The sequence below is a fragment of the Nematolebias whitei genome, chromosome 9 (genome assembly GCF_014905685.2).
Source record: "Nematolebias whitei isolate Nwh7 chromosome 9, NemWhi1, whole genome shotgun sequence".
NCBI classification, from domain to species: domain Eukaryota; kingdom Metazoa; phylum Chordata; class Actinopteri; order Cyprinodontiformes; family Rivulidae; genus Nematolebias; species Nematolebias whitei.
Window position 1 is genome coordinate 15,797,297 of NC_056506.1, and position 7,136 is coordinate 15,804,432.

Here is a 7,136-nt window from a genome sequence, read left to right on the forward strand (position 1 = left end):
GGGGCAAAAAGTGTGTGTGCTGGGTGAGTGGGGTCCTTCATGAAGCAGGTGACCCTCTTCCTGCATCTGGAGATGTAGATGTCTGTGATGGTGGGGAGGCTGACTCCAACAGACTTCTGTGCAGCCTTCACCACTCTTTGTAAAGCTTTTCTTTCTGCAGCTGTGCAGCCTCCATGCCACACGTTGATGCCGGAGCACAGGATGCTCTCCACTGCACACCTGTAGAAGGAGGTGAGGACTGAGCTTCCCAGACCAGCTCGTCTCAGCCACCTGAGGAAGTAGAGTCTGTATGTTTCTTAAGTGAAAAGTGAAAAAAAAACAAAGTACTCCAAATTTCCTAAACATAGCAGAAGTCGCTGATTTCACTGATTTCAGTACATTGTCTTTAGAAACAAAACCCCATAATTTTTTGAAGAAATCCATTCATTTTCCTTATTTATACAGATTAGTCATGTTGAGACACGTCTGATTTTCAAGAGACGTTATACAAAAATAAAACAATAAAATACATTAGTATATATAATGCATACGTCCTGATATCTGTCATGCCAGAGGTTTAAACAAAAAAATTTGACTGTGAGAAATAGCAGGAACTGGGGTTATAATAATAACACCTAGTTTATAAATCCTCAATGGGGAAATTCATTCTTTGCATTTTTCCCATCACACACTTGGAGCAGAGGGCTGCCGCCCATAAGGCAACCGTGGAGCAGCTGGTGACTTAAGTGTCTTGCTCAAGGGCACAAAGTGGGGCAAATAAGATTGGAAGCAGGTGTGGCTGCTTCACCTTTCCCACCAAACGTTTATGCACCAGTCTGTGGATTCGAGGTGGTGACCTCCCGCTAACCTCCTCATCACTGTTCCCTCCAACGCACATGTGATGTTACTGTACATATTAATGCGGTAGCACTCTTAGTACATCATGAGATAACTCCAAGCTACTACCAGTCTAAATTTTAGCCCAGTATCTGTAAAAACAGATTGAGTCATTTTTGTGTTTGCTACAGCTGATTAGCTGTGGCAGCCATCTTGATTCACGTTTGTCAGTTTGTTGTAGATTCAGTGATTACGTTCAGTGGTTCATTTAAATATGTCCAGTGACTCAAGACTTATTTTGCTAACAGACACATTAGCACAGACACCTTTGGTGGTGAGCCATGTTGTTTCAAAAAGAATAAAGAAAGGGGTGATATATGTGTGTTTGTGGAAAAATAGTAAAGGATCAAGTATCTTCCTGCACATTAAGGGCACAATGGGTGTGTTCATACACCATACCATGAATGTGTGTGTGAGTTAACCAATCACTGTAGGCTGAGTGATTAAATCAAAAGAACAGAAGGGTTTTTGATTGGCTGATCCACTGTGCTGCAAAGAAGCAATTCTTTTTCTCTTATCTAATGCTGGAGTAGTTTTCTTAGCGTGGGGGTCTGCATCCTGTGGCTCTGGAGCCAGGTTTTGCTTTTAATTGCTTTGTAGTTTGGAGCAAACATAACATGGAAATGCATATTTAGATTTAGAAAGCTCATCACTCCTTAAAAGAATGCATAGCAATCATTGTCTTTTCATTAACCTTACTTTAACCAGGCAAATCCCTTTAAGATCACAGATCTCTTTTGCAAGAGAGGCCTGGGCCTGAAGGCAGCCTAACATGTTATAAGCATGTTCTGGACTGTGGGAGGAAACTGGAGAAAACCCCATGCAAACATGAGGAGAACAAACAACCTCTCCACCAAAAGATCCCAGGTCCAAACCACTGAACCCAGGTCCCTTCTGTGAGGCATCAGGGATTTAACAAGCAGTTGTTCTTTAATTGCCGAATTTTGATTGTCTGATGTTGAGGAATGACAAAGTTCTAGTCGTGTTTGTCAAAGCTTAAACATAATATGTGCAGTCTTGTGAGTGGGCTATAAATCACCATCTCCTACACTCAATTCTAACTAGATGTTAAGCTCCTGTTGCACCTGTCTCCAATCTTAATCACCCCAGGTGTCTTCTGGTCCCATCTCCAGCTTGGTCTCATCAGCTGCAGCCTCCCCAGTGGTCTGGGGTCCCCATTATAGAAGATTTTTCTGTTCTTGTAATGTTTTGCTTTCTGTACCCTGACTGGTTATGAATGAAGCTTTGTGTTGTTAAATTTGATTAAATCTACAACTGATTGTCAACTTTTTTTCCACAACAGGGGTTTGAGAATAATCTGCATGGGAATTCAGTTGCATTATTAGTTTAAAACTTTGAACTCCACACTCTGGTTTTGGATTGAGAAAGCTTCTTGAATGAGACACAAAAAGTATCCAACTCCACAATAAAAGTCCAGTTGCTTTGTTTTTAAATAATATTGGATCCAGTGGACAATTCTTCTGAAACTCTCAGTCAGTATTTATTGAATCTACATCTAAACCTGATAAAGATTTGGAGACAACCCAACTCAAGATGACTGTCACAGCTGTATATCCTGGAAAACAAAAAATAGCCATAACTCAGTCAATGTCCCATATATTTAGGAAGAGAAACACTGGGGACTGCATGAAACACAAGGATTAAAGAAATGACAGGACAAACATAGATTCCCACCAATCATGGTCAATAAAAACTGGCATTCTTTACGAAAATGTAAAGGTGTACTGTAAAATAAGGGATAACATATACACACACACACACACATATATACATATATATATATATATATATATATATATATATGCCCACTTTAACATGGGTGAATTTACCCCAGAGAAAAGATTTTTGAAAAGTACAAGTCACCACATGGATTAAAAAAAAGGATTTTGAAAGCTCTAAACTGAAGTTCTGTTCCTTTCATCATCAAGAAATGGAAAGAATATGGGTCATGTGTAAATTTATTAAGTCCTGTCCTCACAAACTGAGTGATGATGCAAGAAGAATAGTGAGAGAGGTGAAATCGTCTAGACTGGTTAGAAACCATTGTTGAGTTTTCATGTGTTTTTCTACAACAATAGTTTAGTGTTTGGCATTCTTCTGCAGAGCTTAGACTGATTAAACCGTTTTAACTGTGCACACAACAATGTGTGCACAGTCTTCCATCTCACCTGCTGAATATTGTAACTCCTTCAGAGTACTGGCAGGTGAAGTGGTTGTCTCTCACTGTTATCCAGTAGTGACTTTGGTGGGTTTGGCTTCCCTCTTTTTGGATGATTAAAGTGCACTTTTGGCTTGTTGTGGTCTAACATGGTTAAACAGGTGTTTATTGTAATGTTAACTGGAGTGCCAAACACTACAGGATCACTGAATTTGTGTGTCCTGAAATTTTCCTCATGTGTTTTGAAAGCAGTAAGACTGCAGATCTCTGGGTGGAGAGACAAATAAGATCATCAGCTTTGCAGATCAAGCAAACACACGCAGACTGCAGATCAGGCAGTTTGTGTGCAGGAAATTAGGGTGAGCATAAAAAAGAGCTAGAAAAAAACCCCAACAAATGTTCTGAATGCATATTAAACATATTCATATTCTGCATTCTGCATGTGTTACAAGAAATCTGTAAAACACGGCAAATGTATGTATTTTTAACATATTATTGAAAAAAGTTTGGCCCTTGATAATACACTGCCTGGCCAAAAAAAAGTCACATAAAAAAGGTCACACTAATATTTCGTTGGACCACCTTTATCTTTGATTACATCATGCATTCACTGTTATTGTTTCAATAAAGTTCTGCAATGTCACAAGATCTATTTCCATCCAGTGCTGCTGCAAGATCTTGCATTGATGATGGCAGATTCTGTCCACTGCGCAAAGCCATCTCGAACACATCCCCAAGATTGTCATTGGGGTTAAGGTCTGGACTCAGACTCATGCTCCCAGAAGCACTCTTTCACAATTTGAGCCCGATGAATCCTGCCATTGTCATCTTGGAATATGCCCGTTCCATCAGGGAAGAAAAAATCCATTGATGGAATAACCTGGTCATTCAGTATATTCAGGTAGTCAGCTGACCTCATTCTTTGAGCACATACTGTTGCTAAACAGAGACCCGACCAACTGCAGCAACCCCACATCATAGCACTGCCCCCACAGGCTTGTACAGTAGGCCACATTTCTTCCTCGAAGACGATGGGTCCCCACTATACTTCCAGTTTTTAATAATGCGTTGGACAGTTCTTAACCCAGTTTTAGTAGTTTCTTCAATCTCCTTAGATGTTTTCTCTGCTTGATGCCAATGATTTGACCCTTCTCAAACAGACTGACATCTTTTCCACGACCACGCGATGTGTCTTTCAACATGGTTGTTTAAAAAACGAGAAGTAACTCATTGCACCAGTTGGGGTTAAATAACTTGTTGCAGCTGAAAGATAATCGTCCCTGCAGTAATTATCCAATAGGAGGCTCGTACATATTTGCTTAGTTAAATCCAGGTGGTGACTTTTTTTTGGCCAGGCAGTGTATTTTTAATTTTGGCCCCTTGTGCAAATGAGTTTGACCCACCAGAGTTCAAAGTTAAGTCATGATTAGTTGAAGAACCGTTCTAAGGTCTGAAGAGACTCAGGAGTCAGTCTTGGTCAGTTGATTGGCAAAATATTATTCCTTAAAAATATTGTTCAAATCTCATTTTGCCTCATCTCGTGAGATGCGTGTATCACTACACCCACACTTTTCTTTGTTCTTTTGTGTTGTCATTGTGTTGCTTGTTTTGTGGCCTTTTTATTTGTGTTGTAGATTCAAGGTATAGCTCTTTGTGTGTCAGACTGTGTTTTTTTAGATTCCTCTCATGGATGAGTGCTTCTAGTGGATTTCTCAGTAATGTTCCCACACATTCAGACCGTCCACATAGGAGTGCAGGGTCCCGGTACAATCTTCTGATCGAGGGCCTTTTATTTTTGTCTCATGCTGCACACAAATGAAACTAAACTGAGCGCAGAAGCTAACTGTTGACAACAGATCATAATTTAGTGCTTTCAACCAAAAGGGGTTAATTTATATGCACACTATTTTGTTTGTATTTTTTTTCAAGTTATGTAAAATGTTTTAACTTTCTGACATCTCACCGTATCACAGGCACATACTTGTAACTGGTCTAGCAGCCACAGAGGCAGGAACCTAAATGTAGCACAAAGGTAAAAACTGCAAAGGGATTTCTTTCACCAGTTTATTGAACCCATCCACAGAATTGTCACCTTAAGAGAGTGGAGGGGTTTGAGTACCCCCGTGATCCTGGGAGTTATGTTGTTTGGGGAATCAGGCCCTAGTAGGGTCTTCCACAGCAAATAGGGGTTGGGAAAGTGCTTAATTTGAGCCAGATCCTGCCGGTGTGGTGCCAAAAAGTGATGGTCTGCCAAAAATTGATTTGCACCCCAGGAGTGTGCATGAGAGGTCTCGCTGTTTCAGTTCTTCGAAATCTAACAAGATTAACACCAAAAAAATATTGTTTGTTTGCTCGAGATTATTGCAAAGGTGTGTCTCCGTTTACCTTTTCCTTAATAAATATACGTTAATGGTAAAAAAAAACATAATTGATTTTTGCCAGCTCGTAATCAATCTTTGGCAGGCAGGGGAAATGAAGCTTGTATTTACCATTAAAGTGCATTTATTAAGGAAAAGGTCAACAGAGACACACCTTTACTTTAATTTCGAGCAAACAAACAATTGTTTTTAGGTGTTAATTTTGTTAAGCTTTGAAGAACTGTTTACGCGATACCAACTTGATACAGTTGGGCTCACCTCTACACAAAGCTTGGACTCTGGAACACAAATCCTGGAGAGATGCTGGACTCATTTCTACTCTAGAGTTGCTCAGGGAGAGAGGCGTCGGGCAAGTGTGGGGATGCTTACAAGACCCTGGCTGAATGCATTCAGTTTTTCCTATTGGACGAGAGGATTGCCCCTTTGCAGCTTCAGGCTGCAACAGGAAAGGTTCTGACTGTTATTTGTGCTTACGCATCAAACAGCTGATAGTGACTTCAGTGCCTATGTGAGCAATGATTGAGTTATCAAATATGAATGGGAGGAATGGCCTCCCTGATCTGAACCCAAACCATGTTTTGTTATTGGACCTCTGTTCTAGACATGGGCTATCCATAATGAATACCACATTTAAGCATAGGGTGGTCCATGATTGTCCTTGGTACCAGGCCATCCTAAGACAAAGGTTGATGATCTGCTTTGTAATTGAGTCATCAGGCCTGCAGTTCTGTGTTTTGGACACTCTGGTTCAGAGAGGGGCAGAGCTGTCGACTGATCACCACCTGGTGGTGAGTTGGGTCCAGCTGCAGAGGAGGCTGGGTCTGTAGATTAGCAGTATATATTGTTTGTGTGTCTCAAGAGAAAAAATATTAAAGCGATAACAGAGAATTTTAACATCAGAATGGCATTCCATGTGGAAAGTTCATAGAAGGAAAAAATGAAGGCTATTTCAAGCTACATAAATTAACAAATAAATGTCTATTGACTTTCAGTGTAATTATTTCAGTTTAAATGTTGTTTACATAATTATGTGTTCAATAGGAATAATAATTATGTCATGAACATATAACCATATGTAAAACATGTATGATAACATAAGGTAAGGGTGTGATGGCATGTCTAAGTTAAGGAACAAAGACAAACAAAGAAAAACATAAAGCAATGAACAAAAAACCCAACAGTATAGAACCCCTGGGAAAATTCAACCAGTCCATCAAAAAATAAAAAAATGGACATATCTGAGTATGTCCCCAGAAGGCAAATGTTCCGATGGACAGCCATTACCATCCAGTACGAGGCAAGAGTTCCAGAGAATGGCCAGAGACCATCCAGCATTAGGTAAAAGTTCCGGCGGACTGTTCAGAGACTATCCAAAGTGGACAAGAGGCGTCCTCTTGGACCCTCTCTGGGGTTATGAGACCACAGAAGCTGGATTAGAGGGACCAGCGGAGACAGCAGTAGGGCTGGCCACTGGCTCTTGCATCCATCCTGATTTCTTTCCTCTTCCGATAAATCCTACTGGCATACCTCGTATAAAATGGCCTGCATAACGTATGTGTGGGAACATAAACATCCGAGAAAATGTGTTGCAGATAGCATTGACGGCACATAGGATAGAGACCTGATATATGTATATATATGTATATATATATATAGATAATGGCATATCTCACCACACTCCTCGGATGTTTATGTTCGGAAAA